This window comes from Peromyscus californicus, unplaced genomic scaffold, assembly GCF_007827085.1.
Source record: "Peromyscus californicus insignis strain IS unplaced genomic scaffold, ASM782708v3 Scaffold_4__1_contigs__length_199733344, whole genome shotgun sequence".
Classification (NCBI taxonomy): domain Eukaryota; kingdom Metazoa; phylum Chordata; class Mammalia; order Rodentia; family Cricetidae; genus Peromyscus; species Peromyscus californicus.
This window is the reverse complement of record NW_026294562.1, coordinates 101,946,884-101,967,083: the sequence shown is the minus strand read 5'-3', so window position 1 is coordinate 101,967,083 and position 20,200 is coordinate 101,946,884. Positions and strand designations below refer to the sequence as shown.

General features: G+C 42.0%; 1 protein-coding gene across 2 annotated transcripts in view; it reads left to right on the top strand.

Annotated features, from left to right (window-relative positions):
- Fam168a (family with sequence similarity 168 member A) overlaps positions 1–20,200 on the top strand; it is a 140,753-nt gene that overhangs the window by 75,003 nt on the left and 45,550 nt on the right. The window lies entirely within an intron of this gene.

The following is a 20,200-nucleotide window of genomic DNA, read 5'->3' as shown; positions in this document are numbered from 1 at the left end:
AGATATATTTAATTAGGGTCCTGTAGTGATGGAAATAGAGGTGACAGACAGAGTCTCACTATGTAGCCTTGGAACTCACAGAGATCTACCAGCCTCTGCTTCCTGAGTGCTGGGATTAAATGTGTGCCACAATGCCCACCAGTAGAAGGGGCTTTCCTGGTTAAAGGCTATTGAATTATCAACAAAAGGGAAGCTAACACTTACTGAGCACCTGTCAGGGTTCTGGCCTGTGGTAGGTACCTTTAATATCTTATTTCACTTTCACTTATTTATCTATTTTAAAAATGTATTTTAGAGAGTGTGTGTGTGTGTGTGTGTGTGTGTGTGTGTGTGTGTGTGCCACACTCACTTTGATACAAGTGTGGAAGTCAGTACAACTTTGTGGAGTTGTTTCTCTCCTTCTACAGTGTGGGTTCTGGGGAATCAAACTCAGGTTATCAGGCTTTGTAACTACCTTTAACTGCTGAGCCATCTCTCTGGGCCCTAACTTTGATTTTAAAGTAAATCCCATACAATGTAGCTTGTTATCACCATTTCACAGATGAGAAAATCATAGGCATAGTGGACACCACAGAATCAAAATTAGTTAACTGAACCCAAGTAGTTACTTCTGAAGACTGATCTTTTTTAAAGCTCTTATATTCCAGTGTGTTTTTTTCTTCTGTTTTTATGTGTGTTGCTCTTTTGTTTGGAGTGTTGTTATTCTCTGACTGTCTCACCTTATCCCTCAAGAAATTTACCTTGAAGCCAAGCATGGTAGCTCACACCTACAGTTCCTGCACTTGGGAGACTTTGATAGGAGGATTTCCATGTGTTTGAGGCTAGCATGGGCTACTGTAAGGCAGGCAGCATATAATTATATAATTAATACCTGGCATAAAGTAATTGCCTAATGATAGTTACTCTTATTTAAAAGTAAAGTTAGGTAGGGTGTACAACAATGGAATTGAGTGAAAAGAAAATGTACCTTAAGGTATTTAGCTTGTATTTTGCACATCACAAGCCTTCAAAAATATTGAATAGAAATCAAGATAGGGTAATGTTATGAGTAAACACATTGGTTACAAGGTATGGTAGAGGTTAGAGGCTGTCACTCACTGGTACAGTCAGACCTAACTTATAAGAGGTCCTGGGTTCAATCCTCCAAGGCAAAAAAGAACATATAGCCAATTCTTGACTGTAGGAAAGAAGTAGTGAAGAGGAAAAGTAGCTAAAAATTTTGGTAGTGAGGTTGGAGTTGGAAAACTAGGAGAGTTTTGTTCCAGCATAGAGCCACTGACAGAGTGGAAGCTGTAAATTCTGTCATTCTCTTTACATTCCTCCTTATATGTTTTACTATATACATTATGTAGACTAGGAGTGAAGGTATCTCAGAGAGCCTGTTGTCTGAAGTTGGCTTTTTCTTTTCTTGACAGGGTCTCTGCATAGCCCTAGCTGTCAAGACTGGCCTCAAACTCAGAGATCTGCCTGCCTCTGCCTCCAGAGTGCTGGGATTAAAGGTGTACTCCACCACATCCAGCAGTTTTGTTTTTTGTATGTTTGTTTGTTTGTTGTTGTTTTAAAGACAAGATCTCATTGTGTAGCTCTCTGGCTGTTCCGGAACTCTATGTAGACCAGGATGGTCTTGAACTCACAGGAATTCCTGCCTCTGATGAAAGGCATGCACCCTCATGCCCAGTTAAGTCAGTGTTCTTAACTGCTGAGCCATCTATTGTTTTTTGTTGTGCTTAGGATTAAACCCAGAGCCTTGCACATACTAGACAAATACTCTACCCTGAGCTACACATTCAGCCTCAGCTGTTAATCTTTTTAACCTTAATAAAACAGGTTTCAATAATTCATTCAAATAATGTTCTGAATTACATTAGAAGTTCAGTTTGGTAGGATTATAGCAGTTATTTCTAACTTTCAATCCCACCTGTTACATTTACTACAACAGCTCTCTTGTTCTTATTAATCTTCATAGTAAAATATTTTCTGTTTGAACTTTTATATACTTACCTTGATAAAATTATTTCCAGTAGTCAGGACACATGGGACAGACCTAGCTCAGGGAGCTTGTTGCTTTTTCCCTTCCGGTTCAGGGTGTTCCCAGTAAAGTAAGTTTTTTTGCCAGAGGCAACTAAGCTGTTTTGGCGTGCAGAACCCCTGAGCTTCTGTAGGGTGTCAGTTTCCTATTTGCTGCCTTTGTGGCTAATTTCATTCCTAGGAATTGCTAAGCTTGAGAAGGCAGGAAACAGTTACACTTGTTGATTTGCACTAAAGGATCAAGCAGCATGCTATTGTCTCTGCTGGGCTCATGGTAGAAAATTTGGCAGTGCATTTTAATTGAATGAACAGCCAAGTTAAAAATTCAGCTCAGCTGGGTGGTGGTGGCGCACGCCTTTAATCCCAGCACTCGGGAGGCAGAGCCAGGCGGATCTCTGTGAGTTCGAGGCCAGCCTGGGCTACCAAGTGAGTTCCAGGAAAAGGCGCAAAGCTACACAGAGAAACCCTGTCTCGAAAAAAAGAAAAAAAAAAAAAAAATTCAGCTCTGTCAGTGAATACCTGGATGACATTAACCAATTGATTAACTTCCCTAAACTGAATTTGTTTTGTAAATTGAGATAACATTATAGATATTTAATAGGATGATTGTGAGAATTAAATTAGATAATTTGTACATTAGAGGGGGAGAAGAATTTTTTTGTGTCTACTAATCAGTAAATGTTATTATCCTAGAATTTAAATTCTCTGCTAGCGATTCTAGCACCCTGCAGGTAGCTTAATAACACACATAAAGAATATATTCAGTTTTTACCTAGACTAAGCTTTCAGATTCATAGACTTTCCTTTTTAAGCTCATTTTCCTGTTGTATCGTTGTACTTTTTTGTTTTATTTAGACTGATGATAAGACTCTTAAGTTTCCAGCTGTTTTGTTTTTACCCTTAGTATGTGAAACAGGGTGTCATGTGCTCTCAGCTCACCTTTAACTGACTGTGTAATCGGGGATGACTTTGAACTCTGAATTCTACTTCTTCCTCCCAAGTACTGGAACTATGCATATGTACCACCATGCCAGAGTGGGTCCCAGCTCTGTGCAGGGAAATTTGGGTTTCTACCCTCCTGAGGCTGATCATATCCTTATCTCCTAACCTTAGTGTCTATAAAAAGCAGTTTCTTTGCTGGCCAGGACCCACACACCTTACCAGAGCAGCCTGACAACAGCCCATTATTTAAACTTCCTGTTAGTTTTCCTCCTTCTTCATTTTTTGATTCCTAAGGATTTCATTTTCTTTCTTAAATATCTACTTTGCCTAAGAATAAGATGCTTATTATACTTCATCCAACTTCTGTAGGTTTTGTATAGGAAACAGATTTTCAAGTTATCTTATATACGGCTGGAAATGGAGGCTTGAAGTGAGATGAGTTGCTAAAGAGAGTACATTAAATATTTATTACTGATGATAGTAATACCTGTGTCAAAAGTTTTAATTGCCGTTTGGTAAGTACATGCTAGGTAACACATGTATTATTTATAATTAATGATTTTAAGTTTCATAATAGTTTTCTTTGCAGATAAAGAAATTGTGACAGCTTAATTTAGGCCATGTGATTTGAAGTAATTCATAGCTTCTCTAAAGGATACATAAAGATTTGAACTCAATTTTTTATGAGTTTATATTATGTGTTCATTTTTGTTATAAGGAAGTGGTCTGCCTTAAAGATGTGCTACTTTCATAGCAGCCAATGATAAGTGTCTTAGGTTTCTATTGCTCTGATAAAACATGACCAAGAGCAACTTGGTCACAACCCGTGTCTGTTGTTGAACTTCGCCTAACTTAAAGTATTTTTTTAATTTGTCAGCCCAAGCTGCCAAAGACAGGCAGTAAGTGCAGGAGACACACAAATACCTTTCTCCTGGTTCATGTTAGTAGTGGGCTCTTGATAGGATTTTTTTCCCCCAGAAGCTTCAGAAAAGATTTGTTGCTACAATTTCTAGATTTACATATACTTCTCTTTCCTTTCCTTTAAAAAAATGATTTATTTTTATTTTTTTATGTGCCTCAATGTTTTGCCTACTTATTTGTGTATGCACTACATGTGTGCCTGGTACCCTTGGAGTCTCTTTTCTGGCATAAGATATCCTAGAACTGGGGTTACAGAAGGTTGTGAGTTGCCCTATGGGTGATGGGAACTGGACCCTGGTCTTCTGTGAGGGCAGTAAGTGCTCTTAACCATTGAGCCCTCCCCCACCCCAATGTGTGTTTGTGTAGCCCTGGCAGGCTTGGCACTCACTGTGTAGACTAGGCTGGCCTTGAACTCACAGAGATCACAGGAAGCTTCTGCCTCCTGAGTGCTGGGTTTAAAGGCATGCTCGACAACCACCTAGCTGTTTCTGTTCTTAAAATATTCTGATGGTATAAGCATCCAAGTATCACCCAGAGGTCTGGTGTATGTTCTGGAAAAAGGAAGGTGTCTAGAGTGTCAACAGAAAATGAAAATATAGAGAAATAGATGAAGCTCTAAGCAATGGTTTTGTTTTTTACTTTTTCACAGATTTGTTTTTATTTGTGTGGGGTTTTTTTTGTTTTTGTTTTTTGCTTTTGGTTTTTTTTTTTTCCTTGGTTTTGGGGTTTTGGTTTTTTGTTTTTTTTTTTTATTTTTGAGATAGGGTTTCTCTGTGAAACAGTCCTGGCTGTCCTAGAACTTACTTTGTAGCCCAGACTGACCTCAAACTCACAGAGATCTGCCTGCCTCTGCCTCCGGAGTGCTGGGATTAAAGGTGTGCACCACCACCACTGCCCAACCAGTGTGTATATTTATGTTTCTCTGTATATATGCTATATATGTGCAGAGGCTGGAGGAGATCAGTGGGTATGGGATCCCCTGGGATTGGAGTTAAAAGCAGTTATGAACCACTTAACATGACTACTGGGAACCAAGCTCCAGTCTTCTGAAAGAATAATAGCAAGCACTCTTAACTGCTCTATTAACATCTCTCCAGACTAAATTTTATTTAATTTGTGTGTGTTGGGGGAATATATGCGTATATGTCTGTGTGTGCCAGTGTGTAACGGCAATGCCCGCATTACTGATACCCGTTTACCATGTCCGAGCAAGGGGCTTCGGATTAAAAAATAAGGGACAAGAGACAGCGAGTCGAATGCAATTTATTGAAAGAGGGAGGAAACCTTAAATACAGGCTTACAGCACAATGGCGGATCCCTGAAGGGCAGAAGTTCCCTACATTCTTGCATCTAAGGTGTTTACACCAAATGCAGGATACAGGGACAAAGAGTTGAATGTTAGGTGAGAAGGAAACTGCAGGGAATCTGAATAGGGAGGACATCTGGTCAAGGTTGGCAAGCAAGGCTGCAGCCACTCACAGTGGGGGACCAGGGCCCACAGGTCCCCCCTTTTTACTAAAAAATGAGCTTCTGACTTAGGTTGCATGGGACGTCAGCAGGTCACCTTACCCGTCATAGAGACACCTGCCCAGGCCACACAGGTGCTCTGTCTTAGGTTGATGACCGCAAGCATTACCTGTTTCTGAATACTCATCATACAGACTCAACCACGTGAGCTGTAGAGTGACTGCTGCCAAAGATCTCAAAGTGGCACTGGGCTTGCAATCTGTGCGACAGAAAAGACCAACAGAAGTCCTAACCCACCCATAGCCAGGAGGCTAAAGGCAATTGAGCCATTCCCTTCTTAAACGAGCCTTACTGCAAATTGGAGTCCTTGTAAGGTGATATCCCATAAGCAAATGGAACTTGAGTTTAAATAATTTTTACAACTTTCAAAGCCAATTTAAATGTATAAATGTAGAATTAAATTTGTCATGCCCAATAAGATGAACGATTAACTAACTGTGGTAGCTACTTTTGCTGCCAGGGTGTCCATTGTGCTAGCTGTAGTACCCAATTATGAAATAGCCATCCCAGAAATAGTAGCAGCAGTGGCCACCACCGCCATAACAGCAACAACTGGCAACAGCGATGTCAGATCCTCTTCTGGAGCATGTGAACATCATCTGTGTCTAACTGCCACGGTCCACTGGCATGGACGCAGCTCCAGGAACACGAACCACCAAGGCCCATTTTTCTTGATCCCAGCACTACTTAGGCTGGCAGGTCTGCAAAAGAACAACTAAGAACCATAAAGAAAACAAAAACAAAAACAACAAACAAGGAGCAGAACTAATGGTCTCATAAGTGGCTACATTCAGGCTCACAAATTTTAAGGTATCTTCAAAAAGGCTAGATGAATTTCAGGAGGCCAATAAATGTTTGCACAGAGCCATTCCTGAAAAGTAGGTACTACACCAGCTTGAAGAGGGTTGCAAAATGTGAAAAGGCTTAGCTGGCATGCTACTGTTAACAAATGAAGGTCATTGACCTTCAGAGTTATCCTTAATCTCCAAGGTGTGACACATTCTCAACATTTTTGAAAAAAGTTACCATACATTACCTTCTGAAGAATCCAACCACATGGCTACAGTTCCTAGGCTTACAATAATGTTTGCCATGGCTGGCCGTATTGGGCTCTCAATCCCCATTGGCATCAGAAGGGGAGAGTTTTTTTTTACAAAGGCCCAATAGGTCTCTGCCATGTTGGGATTCAGCAGCAGCCACAGGGCACACACAGCGTTCAGGAACCCAAAGAGGAACTTCATTGTCCTACGGAAAGACACAAACAGATCCCCGGGCCCACACCAACACCGGATCGGGTCCCCTCCAAGTGCCAGTAGAAAGATCCTTCCATCGAACCAGAGGATGATTTGCAACAGGAGCCCTCCAGTGCTTATCTGCATCGGATACTCCAGCAGAATCCACCGATAAAAAATTTAAAATATATAAAACAAGGGAAAGAATATAATGTGGAGAAGAGAGATGAGCCCCTAGCTCCCCCTTTTTTACTTTAGCAATATGTGTTTTTAAGGCACGATGGCAGCGTTCTACTATAGCCTATCCTTGAGGATTATAAGGAATACCAGTCTTACTAACAATAGAAAAGTCTTGGCAGAATTTTGAAAATCCCATACTGCTGTAGGCGGGACCATTATCAGTCTTTATGCAGTTTGGCACTCCCATGTAAGCAAAAGCATGAAGACAATGATTCTTTACATCTTTAACCTTTTCCCCTGAATGGGCAGAAGCAAAAATTAGAGAAGAATATGTATCAATAGACACATGGACCTATTGTAATTTTCCAAAGGAAGGCACATGTGTGACGTCCATCTGCCACACGTGATTAGGTAAAAGTCCTCGGGGATTAACTCCCAAATGAGGAACAGGTAAAAATTCAACACAAATGGGACATGATTTAACTATCTGGATGGCTTGTTTCCCGGGTTATGCCTATATGATGACGAAGAGATCCAGCATCAAGATGATAACATTGATGCAACTAAGTAGCCTTATCAAAGGCAGAACAAACTAATATGACAGCCATACGAGTAATGGCATCAGCCCTCTGATTCCCTTCACTTAGAGGTTCAGGCAATTGAGTGTGAGCTCTAATATGGCCCACATAAAGGTTATGTGAGCGGGACCATATAAGTCCTTGCACTTGCAATAAATATTCATGAATGGGAGAAATGGATGGTATGTAGGCTGTTGTCTCTAAAGGCATAATGGCATGTGCCACATATTGACTATCAATATAAATATTTACACTCTCATCAGAAAACATCTGTAAAGCAAGCAACAGCGCCTGTACCTCTGCCATCTGGGCAGAAGTGCCCTGGACTTTCATTCTCTTTACTATGTTACCAGAAACCACCACAGCAAAACCACATGAAGTGCCATCAGTAAATACCACACGGGCCTGAGGAATAGGAGTCATGTGTACTGTCTTGGGAAATATAACAGGATGCAATTTAAAAAATTGACATACATCATTAGAGGGGTAATGAGTATCAAACTGACCCTGAATGGAGCATGTCAATATGGTCCAATCATTATCATTAGCTTGCAACCATGCTATTTGAGACTGGGTGTATGGGGTCACCACAATATCTGGCTCCTTACCAAAAGTTTGAACACTGATCTTGATTCCCTTAAATATAATCTGAGCAACAGCCTGTGGATAAGGAGTGATGGTTTTTGCTGGGGAATGTACCCATAGAATAGGACCTGTTTGCCAAAACATTCCAGAAACAATCCCTGAAGTCAACCACAATTAAATGCCAATGTTTAGGAATTGCCACAGGGGCAGGCAAACCAGGCTGTGTTGCTCCCATGAGAAGCATGGTTTTATTTACAGCTCTAAGATCCTGTAAAGCCTCCATTTTCCTGACTTCTTTTTTTTGTTTTGTTTTGTTTTTTGGTTTTTCGAGACAGGGTTTCTCTGTGTAGCTTTGCGCCTTTCCTGGAACTCACTTGGTAGTCCAGGCTGGCCTCGAACTCACAGAGATCCGCCTGGCTCTGCCTCCCGAGTGCTGGGATTAAAGGCGTGCGCCACCACCGCCCGGCTTCCTGACTTCTTTTTAATAACAAATATAGGTGAGTTCCAAGATGAAGTGGAAGGAATGATATGACCAGCATCTAACTGTTCCTTAACTAATGTGTTTGCAGCCTCCAATTTTTCCTTTCTTTTTTTTTTTTTTTTTTTTGGTTTTTCGAGACAGGGTTTCTCTGTGTAGCTTTGCGCCTGTCCTGGAACTCACTTGGCAGCCCAGGCTGGCCTCGAACTCACAGAGATTCGCCTGGCTCTGCCTCCCGAGTGCTGGGATTAAAGGCGTGCGCCACCACCGCCCGGCTCAATTTTTCTTTAGTAAGGGGCCATTGTTCCACCCATACAGGGTCATCACTTTTCCAAGTGATTTTTATCAGTTGTATAATCGAAGGCTGCTGTGTAGTGACCCATATGGAAAAGACTCTAGTCCTCTAGTATCCCCTGGACTTCTAGTGACACAGTTTTTGTCTGCCACAGGGAGTGGGTCTCCTTGCAACATTTTTCCTAAGCCTCTGCCCGGGCAGTAGCCCTGACTTTTCAGCATCTGTTGTATAGGCTGTGTAGTAAGCACTGCTCCCATACCATCTAACACATCTCGTCCCCACAAGTTCACTGGAATGTTAGGTAGCACAAAGGGTTGAAAAGTTCCTGCATGACCTTCCTCATCCTTCCAATTTAAAAGTAGCCTGCTCTGTAATGGCGTCTGAGCTGTGCCGATACCTTGTAGGTTAGAGGTGGAAATTTTAAGGGGCCAATTGGGATCTCAGGATTCTTGTGAAATTATAGATATATCCAGCACCAGAATCCAATTATCTTTCAATCTCAATCCCATATAATTGTTTTTAATTTAGGCTGTTTATCATTGATAACTGTTTGTCAAAACACCTTTTCTCCTGTACTTTCAAAACCTCCAGTTCTACATATAGGCGCCATTTTGCCTTTAAAAATATGAAAGCAATAATAATTAAGCAATTTTATCACCAGCTTTTGTTTCCATGGTCCTCTTTATATATGCCAATTATAAAAGCATTAAATACAATCTCTATAGCATTTGAAGAGGTAACTTTAGGTAATACTCTTCTAGAGTATTTTTATAAAATCTTAAAAAGAGGATCCTTTTTTTATAAATTCCAAGTAACACATTAGCACAAATAGCCAATTATTAACAATGTGGACCAAACAATTTACCTGTATTTTATTTACTGGAAAAATAATTTTGTAACCTCTTTATCAGTAAGAGATTATTATTTATGGGTTTATCTTAGCAACATTATTATTTAATAAGCTAACAGCCCAATCCATTTCGGGTGTTATATTTCTATAGCATTAAACCAAGAATTTCTAGAAAGCAACTTAAAGAGCAGAGCCAAATTTTCAGGAATGATCAACAGACAAGAGCATACCTAATATATAGTTCAAAATTATGAATCCTGTTCCTTTAGTTTATCTACCATGATAATCAAATATTCATCCAAACATTTATTAAGACAAATCAAAAGAACAGAACATCCTTTATTCAAACAGCATTGACTTAGCATTCTATGTCCTGACCGAAACCATTTTTCACCAGAAGTTAGGCCCCGTTTAAACTTTTAGGCGCTAGTCCCTCTTCCGGACTCTGCTCACTTGGTCCATTCCGTTCCGTTCCGTTGGCCTTGCGGCTCCGCCTCCTGCCTGTGCGTACCTGCCCACCCGCTGCTCGCTGCTCTGGGATATCTCACGCGCTGCTGTCGCAGCACGTGCCTTTACCACAGCCATGCTGGACATCCCCCTGCCCCCACGCATTCCTGTTTAAACTTTTAGCGCTAGTCCCTTCCCGGGACTCTGCTCACTTGGAGCGAGCTGAGGCTGCGGCTTAGCTTTGGCCTGCCCAGTGCACGGGCTCTAGTGCCCATGCCTGGGCTCTAGTGCTGGTGCCTGCCTGGGCCGCGCTCCATCGCAGCTCCTGACTCCACCGGCGCTATCTCATGCATGCCTTTGTCCGCCGCTGCTGCCGCTGGGCGCACGCCCTGCACACACAAACTCATGTTTAAACTTCCTACTCCCATGAAGGGACTACCTAATGAGTTATTCCCGCCATAAGGGAAAAACAGAAAAACATTTCCCACGAAGGGATCCTAAATATTGAATTATTCCCACTCTGAGGGAAAAATAAACATTTGAACCAAAATAAGCAAACAGACAGCTAAACTTCTAACCTCTGGGCTTGCTTGCTGTTCAGCCAGCAGCAATGAGGCCTACCTGCCGATTCTTTGTAATTCAGATGCTGCACTGTAGAAAGAGCTCAGAGTTTTAGCTATCCTGAAAACTCTACAATTGGAAAAAGTCTTTTCTTCCTCCATTACCACTGGGAAGAAGCTTCTCTCTTTTGTTCATCCTTTCTCTACAGAGCCCCAATCTTTAGGCCTAGTTTCAAAATTTTTCCCCTTTTTACTGGGAAAATCCTTTTTTTCTTGATTAAAAATTTTCTCCCTTTTCTAATGGGAAATTTCCTTTCCTTCCCTCTTCTCTTTTGGGAAGATTTCCTTTTTTATTTAAAATCTTTAGCTGTCTTGCTCTTTCTTAACTTCGGTGGTGCCCTATTTGCACCCATGACAATTCACTCTTACCTTTTTTCTTTTTTCTTTAAAATGCTGGCCAGCCTTCCAAGAGTGTCCGTCAGCTCGTTCCTTCTTTCTCGGATCTCGGTAGTGTCTTCATAGAATCTCGGTAGTGTCTTCATAGAATCTTGGTAGGACCTCCATTTGTAATGACAACGCCTGCGTTACCGATACCCGTTCACCATGTCTGAGCGAAGGGCTGCAGATTAAAAAATAAGGGACAAGAGACATCGAGTCATGCACCACGGCTGAATACTGAATGCCGTTTATTGAAAGAGGGAGGAAACCTTAAATACAGGCTTACAGCACAATGGCAGATCCCCGGAGGGCAGAAGTTCCCTACATTCTTGCATCTAAGGTGTTTACACCAAATGCAGGATACAGGAACAAAGAGCCTCTGGTTGAATGTTAGGTGAGAAGGAAACTGCAGGGAATCTGAATAGGGAGGACATCTGGTCAAGGTCGGCAAGCAAGGCTGCACCCACTCACAGTGGGGGGCCAGGGTCCACACCAGTGCTTGCATGCCATAGCATATGTATGGAGGTCAGAGGACAATGTCAGGTGTCACCAGCCCTTGCTTTCCACCTTATTTGTTACTTGCTACTGCACTGTGCATGCCAGGTTTGCTTACTTGTAAGCTTCCAGTGATTCTTGTCTCTGAATCCTATCTTACTGTAGGAGTGCTAGGATTACAGACACACTGCTGTGCTCCTCTTTTTTACATGGTCTCTTAGTTATTTTCTTATTGCTGTGTTAAAACACCATGACTAAAGCAATTTATAAAAGAATTGTTTAATTTGGGGCTTAAAGGTTTCAGAGGCTTAGAATTCATGACCATCATTGTGGGAAACATGGCAGCAGGCAGGCATGGTGTTGGAGCAGTGGCTGAGAGCTCACATCTTGAGACACAACCATAAGACAAGAGAGAGCTAACTGGGAATGGCCTTTTGAAACCACAAAGCTTACCCACAGTGACATACCTCCTCCAATAAGACCACATCTCCTAATCCTTCCCAAATGGTTCTACCAACTAAGGACCAAGTATTCTAATATTTGAGCCTGTGGGGGCATCCTCATTCAAACCACCACACATGGGTAATGGGGAGTCAGACTCAGGCCCTTATAATTGGCATGGCAAGAGTTTTACCCACTGAACCGTTTCCCCCCGGGGTCCAACAATTTTTATTCAGGCTAGTATGTATATGGCTTTCTTTGCAGGATATGTATGCTATAGTGGACCATAGGCACAGTCAGGGAGGTTGTGGTATAAGAGAAAACTTTAAGAAAAAGAAGAGCTTCATATAAACTTTTGAAAGAAAGACCATTGATTATAGGGACTCGATACAGAGGCTGATATGAGCTTATTGGTGAGATGGGTGTTGCTAGGTAAGTCCTTGTGCAACTGGCTTATTTGGAATAATTGCAGTCTTGAAGAACTTTTTGTAGTAAATCCTGTAACAGGCATATGTGCAGGAATTTCTTCAGACATACCCTACTACAGACATAGGTCTGTACAGGCTCCTTCTTTATGGCCTCCTGGTTCCATTTTGTTAGGTTTGATGTAAGTAACTCTGTTTGATACTTGTAACTTCCAGAGTCTAAGTTCTACTACTGATAGGCTGTGGCACATTGGTAGAGTTATTTTAGCTTTTCTGAATTTTAGTTTTCTCAGCTGTAAAATGAGATAATGACCTAAACCAGTGGTTTGCTCATGGGTCTGTAAAGGCCCCTAGTATAGTCCCTAGCTAAGTTGTTGTAAAGCACAGCAATGAACATGCCTTTGTAGAGAAGCGATTAGAACATGGAGATAACGTCGATCTGTGCAGTGGTTGGAGACATAGTTCAGTGGGTAGAAGGCTTTCCTGGCATTCACAAGACTCTGTTTGATCTCCAGTGCTGCAAGAGAAATACCAAACCAGACCAACTATATGGTGACATCTGATAAGTTATTATACTTCTGTGCCTCAATATATATTCTACAAGAAAAACATGATAAAAGGTTTGGAATGCTTTCTTCACAAGAAGGCAAAGAGTACTAAATATAACTGTGCCAGCCATCAACTTGCTGTGTGGGTCCCAAACCCATTTAGAAAATAATTATGAGATTTGAGAACATATGAAGCCTTTAAACTAACTTACCATTATATGAATGAAAAGATGAGAATTCAGTGATATGTAAAAGTGATTTGTGTTAGAATTGGGTCTGATGCCTAACTCCTCACTCTGGCCTGTGTGTTCATTGTCTCTCTACCTCAAGGAAATGACTAAAGTTTCATCTTCCTTTCCCCATATTCTGTCCTGGGTACTTCCCACTCCTCTCTCTGCTGCCTGGAACCAGTTGCAGTGCTCTTTGAATTTTCTGGTTTCAGACTGTAGCAAGCAATATGTCCAATTGCTCCAAATTCTTAAGCTTAGTGCAGTAGCACATACCTATAATTTCAGCACTCTGGAAGTAGAGGCAGCAGGATTGGGGGTTCAATGCCAGTTCCAGCTATAATAAGTCCATGTCCCCAAAAAACAAACAAAACAAAAAAACATAGCCCCCCCAAAGGGGAAAAAAAGCAAGCCCACAATCTGAGACTCCTGACTCCCTATTCTTCCTTTCCCTCCTTTTTTTCACTAACAGGTTAGCCAGGACTATGATGTATTCCTGTCTCAAACAAGCAAAAAAGATATACCAGTTTATTAGCTGAAAGACCTTGATAATTAACGAAGCTGCCAGCCTGCAGATAGAGTGAATGATCTGATCTGTCAGTAGGACTAAGAAACACTCTCTTCCGTGACCCTGCCTAATTCTGTGTGTGTGTCTCTGACTCTCTCTGATCACCTTGTAGAGCTTTTAAGATGATCTGACAGCTGTACTTGATTTGTGTGTGAGAGGAGATATGGCAGCATTGGTTGTCCTCCTCAGCTGCACTCCACCTTATTGTTTTGAGACAGGCTCTTTAATTGAGCCTGGATCTCACTGATTTTCAGCTGGACTGGCTGGTCAGCCATCCCAGGAATCCTCTTGTCTCCACCCCCCCCAGAGCTGGGATAACAGCATACAGCCATCCTGGATTGCTATTTCCTATGCTTACATAGCAAGCACTTTACTGATGGAGCTGTTTCCCCAGTGTGGTGCTTTGTTCTTTACACAGGACCTCCCCAAGGTTTTCTCATTTAGTTTTTAAAACAGCTTTAGAGAGATAGCTTTTATTTTCCAAGTAGAACAACTGGGGATCAGCTTCAAGGTCATACTGTATAGCAGAATCTAAACCACAGATTTTTTTTTTTTTTTTTTTTTTTTGAGTTACGAAGTAAATGCTTTCACCACTCTGGAGTATGTGGCTGTATCTTGGACATCACAGTGAGTAGCATCTCAGATGAGCCAAGAAAGCAAATTCAAATCCCTGAAATTGCTAACACTCCTTTGATGTTGAAGCTGGTTTCCTCTGTTCAGAAAAGACCCCTCAGGTCACTTCACTTTTTCAACTTCACTGAAGAACTTCATGGAATGAACTGTTCTTACTGAATTTATGGCTGCTCTCCTTATTGTTAAACCTAAAGGACTGTTTTTAGACCTCATCTTAATTTGATCTTCTGTATCATTTGTTACCCTCATTGTCCCCTTCCTCCCCGCTTTTACTCTTTCCACTTTTCTTCCTTTGTTTGGAGGCGGGGTGGATAGGATGGTTTCATTTCACGATGGCTTCAAACTTGCTAGTTCAAGGGATGATCTTGAACTTCTTTCTGATCCTCCTGCCTCCACTTCCCAGGTACAGACAAAAGTCTCATTTATACAGTTTTGAGAGTCAAACCAAAGACAAGCACTCTACCCACTGAGCTATATCCTCAGCCCCCCCCCCCCCCCCCCCCCCCCGTTTTTAATTTAAAGATATCCCTTTTTAACATGTATTTGTTGTGGTCTGGCACATGTGTGTGCCAGAGGACAACTTGCAGGGACTGGATTCCTCCTTCCCAGGTTTGAACTCAGGTCAACAGGCTTGGTGGCAAGGGCCTTTACCCATTGAGCCATCCCACCAGCCTCCTTTTACGCCCCTCACTAAAGCAAGCCTCCCTTGCTTTTATTGAGTCTACTACAAAAATTGTTTGTTTTTGTTTGTATTTTCTTTTACTTCTTTAGCTGTTTCTGAATTGTAGTCTCCTTTTAGGGTTTTCTTCTGTTCACCCATTGAAAGTTGGTGTTGCTCAAGGGCTCAGTTGCTATGAAGCTGATTTATACTGTGGCAAACACTTCCTCTGAGCTTCAGATTAGTTTATTCTAGCTGTCTTTCAAACATCTCTGATTGTCTCATACATTGCTTAGACTTACATTTAAAACTGAGCATATTGCCTTATCTTTCCCTTAAAACCTGTCCTTTTTTTTTAGCAGTCTGTGGCTTGTACCTCCTGTTCTCTCAAATCAGAAAATACTGATATTGATAGATTTTTTTCTCTCTTGTGAATGTGTGTGTGTGTGTGTGTGTGTGTGTGTGTGTGTGTGTGTGTGTGCATGCGCGCGCGCGCGCCTTTGTGTGTTTTTTACTAGGATATAAAAATCATGAGTAGGCAAGGAAAAGCCCCTCCATTGCGATCAGGAGCAGGATGCAGGCAGAAGCAATTAGCACCCTCTAGTGTTAATAGTCTTCATGTAGACCTTAGCCCTGTAGGTGTTCCAGCTCCTGTGTGGTTCTGAGGAATCAGGACCCTTAGTCCTTGGCAGCTGCCATTCTTGAATCTCTCACATTCTTGCATCTCTCAGCCTAGGTTCTGGACCCTTGGCCATGAGGAGTTGATAGCTCTCTTAGCTCTTAGCTCTCTGTAATTCTTCTGGTGACCAGAGCCTTCAATTTCTCTTTCTCTTTTTATTCTTTTTTGTTTTTGTTTTTTGAGACAGGGTTTCTCTGTGTAGCTCTGGCTGTTCTGGATCTCTCTCTGTAGACCAGGCTGGCCTCGAACTCACAGAGATCCTCCTATCTCTGCTAGGATTAAAGGTGTGTGCCACCACCACCTGACTTTTTTTTTTTTTTTAAAGTTAAGACAGGGACTCACTGTGTCTGGCGTGGAACTCTATATAGAATTAATTGGCCCATCTGCCTGACTTTGACTCCTGAGAGCTGGGATTAAAGGCATGTACCACCACACTTGCCCTTTCAGTCTTTCTTTCTGCACTCTCTTGTTGTTTCCCCCCATCTCTCCCTTCCTTTCCCCTCCTCTTTTGTATACACACACACACACACACACAAAAGCAGGCAATAAAAGTTGGAAAGATGGCTTAGCAGTAAGAGCATTATCTGCACTTTCAAAGGACCTAGTTCAATTTCCAGCACCCATATGGTAACTCACAACCACCTAACTCCAGTTCCTAGCGATCCCGCACCTTCTTCAGGCCTCATTATCTGCACTTACAAAGGACCTAGTTCAATTTCCAGCACCCATATGGTAACTCACAACCACCTAACTCCAGTTCCTAGCGATCCCGCACCTTCTTCAGGCCTCTAAGGAGTACTAGGCACACAGGCAGTCAAAATATTCACACACATAAATAAAAAGAAATCTCCCCCCCCCCCCAGAGAAGGTTTCTCTTTGTAGTTTTGGAGCCTGTCCTGGAACTCACTTTGTAGACCAGGCTGGCCTCAAACTCACAGAGATCCGCCTGCCTCTGCCTCCTGAGTGCTGGGATTAAAGGCATGCGCCACTACCATCCGTCAAGAAATCTTTAAAAAATAAAATGCTAATGTCATTATCATTAGTTTACATTAATCATAGACTAGTTATTGCAGTAATAACTACCATTTGTAACTCTCATTAGGGTGGCTGGGCACTTTATAAACATTGTCTCCATTTGCAATTTTTCAGGTAAGAGCTATTATTGTTTTTCATGTGTTTACTTAGTTACTTACTCATGATACTTAGTTTCAACTAAGTGACATTCCCAGGGTCTAGCTGCTTATAAAAGTCACCTTAAGCAAACTATAAAGAAACCTAGGGAGGGCATGAGGTCCTCGGGTTCACAGATAAGCACTAGAGGAACCAAGAATGTTAAACAAGCCGGGCGGTGGTGGCGCACGCCTTTAATCCCAGCACTCGGGAGGCAGAGCCAGGTGGATCTCTGTGAGTTCGAGGCCAGCCTGGGCTACCAAGTGAGTTCCAGGAAAAGGCGCAAAGCTACACAGAGAAACCCTGTCTCGAAAAAACAAAACAAAACAAAAAAAAAAAAAAAAGAATGTTAAACACTCAGGCTTGTCTCTTCAACAGAAGGGATGCATACCTGTTTTCTGCCCAGGAAGCTGGGAGTGGATATAGTTAACAGCCTCGTGACTGTGCTATCTGTAGGGCCAGGCCACACCTGCATCCCCCAGACTGTTACGTTTATTCCAGAGGCTTTCTCCCTAGACCTTTATCTTTAGCAGTTTCTCAGTCAATAAGACCTATCCCTTAGTAGAGATGTCACATGTACTCTGTAGCTCGGTGACCTCTTCAATGACCTAGACAACCACAGATCCTCCTCTGTGTCCTTAAGCTACAGAACCCCTTCATATGGAAGAGGTGACATGTACTTTACAGAAAAGTTTTGATGTAGTCCTGCCTTAAGCTTTATTGTGATAATTGTTACCAGGAAACTTCTTTCCAAAAGTTGTACTGTACTAAAATATGGCTAAAATAGACTGCCTGGTGTCAGACTCTAGAAGTGTGAATCAACACCTGCTACTGAGTTGTGTTGAACCAGATTTCCTTTTTGCCTCTGTAGATCATTAGTCTCCCAATCCTGGTGTTTGCAGAGGGAAATCCCCCACAGAAACCTTTGATTCTTTGAGAAGCAGTTTTGCTATGTAGCCTAAATGCTAAAATTATAGGCATGCACCACCATACCCAGCATAAGTATACTTTAAAAAAATCATCATGGGAAAACATACAAAATTTCCTGTTTTACTCATTTTTGAGAGAGGGAGGGAGGGAAAAAGAAAGAGTCAGAGTCTGTGCGTGCTTACATATATATGTGCAGAGGCTAGAGGTCATCCTTAGGTTTAATATTTCAGGAGCTATCAACCTTGCTTTTTGAGATAGTATCTGACCTGCTAGGAACTTGCCAAGTGGGCCACACAGGCTGGCCATCAACCCCCAAGAATCTGCCCATCTCCACTTCCCTAACCCTGGGAATTATAAGTTAGCACCATCAAACCCACCTTTGTTTTTTTTTAAACACAGGCTTAGGGACCAAACTCAAACACTTTATTGACCGAGTTGTCTCCTAAGTCCATCTTAGCTGTCTTCAAGTATATGATTCAGTGACATACAGTTGTGTGACCACCTTCATTATTTCTAGAAGTTTTTTCATCGTCCTAAACATACATTATGTACCTCTCAGGAAATCCATCCCTATACCCAACTTCTGGTAACCCTAATCTGCTTTCTGTTTCTGTGAATTTGCCTATTTTAGTTCATTCACATTAGTTCAGTCATATTTGTTTGTCCATTTATCTGTCTCTTCAGATGCCCTGAAATCTGCTCTAGCCAGTAGAAGTCCTGTGGGCTGGTCTCTTGATGGTGAAAACTTGCAATTAAAATACATAATTCTTGGGCTGGAGAGATGGCTCAGAGGTTAAGAGCACTGGCTGTTCTTCCAAAGGTCCTGAGTTCGGTTCCCAGTCAACCATATGGTGGCTCACAACCATCTGGAATGAGAACTGGTGCCCTCTTCTGGCCTGCAGAAAGAACACTGTATACATAATAAATCTTTAAAAAAAAAAAAATACATAATTCTTACATATAGAGGACGAAGTCCTTATTGGCATATGTATATGTGCTAGCTAGTTTTATGTCAAGTTGACACGAGCTTTTGGAAGAGGGAACCTCTATTGAGAAAATGTCCCCAGCAGACTGGCCTGTGGGCAAGCCTGTGATATGTTTTCTTGACTGATGGATGACTGATGTGAGAGGGCCCACTGTGGGTAGCACTCCACCATGGCCTCTGCATCAGTTCCTGCCCTGACTTCTCCAGGTGATTGACCTTTAAGCTGTAAGCTGAAATATAAATTCTTTCCTCTCCAAGTTTTAATAATTGTAAGTACAAGAAAAATGAAGATCCTTAACCTTGTCACAGAACCAGCAAGTACTTAAAATGGGTTACTCTATGTTATTAACCACTGAGCGCTCAATCAGTTTAGGTTGATTAAAAGAATAAGTGACCAGGTGATAAAACTGCTAATAATGAAGTCTTTTCAGAGGTTCATAAGTGTTGGGAAATCAGCCTTAGAGTTTGTAGTAGACACTTCGTCTAGAGGACCTCTGTAAAGCTCTGATTTACATTAGTGCTTCTATTTGTTCTAGTACTGGAGGTTAGGTGCTTACACAGGCTGAGGCCCCAAGCAAGGTCAGGAAAACAAGTGAAAGATGATGTGTTAACTCTAGGTAAACAGACGAAACTGTGCAGTGCATTTATACCCCATATTTTTGCCAGCTACTCTAGTTTAGTTTAAGAATTAGTACCGCCGGGCGGTGGTGGCGCACGCCTTTAATCCCAGCACTCGGGAGGCAGAGGCAGGCGGATCTCTGTGAGTTCGAGGCCAGCCTGGGCTACCAAGTGAGTTCCAGGAAAGGCGCAAAGCTACACAGAGAAACCCTGTCTCGAAAAACCAAAAAAAAAAAAAAAAGAATTAGTACCACAGCTCCAAGGCCACCATGAAAGGATCTCAGAATTGTCTAGTTTATATTTGTATCCCTGTCTCCAGTCTATACTCCATTCACATAGTTTTCTCTTCTCCATCCTTGTATTCATTATTTCTGATCATTTATCATGAGCATAGATAAATTGTGAAAAATACAGTTTTGTTTACTTGTGTGTGGTGTGGTGTGTGTGTGTATGTGTGTCATGCTCACGCAAACATTGGATGTCTTCCTCAGTTACTCTTTACCTTATTTATTTATTTATTTTTTTTGGTTTTTCGAGACAGGGTTTCTCTGTGTAGCTTTGAGCCTCTCCTGGAACTCACTTGGTAGCCCAGGCTGGCCTCGAACTCACAGAGATCCACCTGCCTCTGCCTCCCGAGTGCTGGGATTAAAGGCGTGCGCCACCACCGCCCGGCTTCTTTACCTTATTTTTTGAGACAGGGTGTCCTGAACCTGAAGTTCACTACCTGGCTAGGTTCGCTGGCCAGCAAGCTCTGGGAATCCC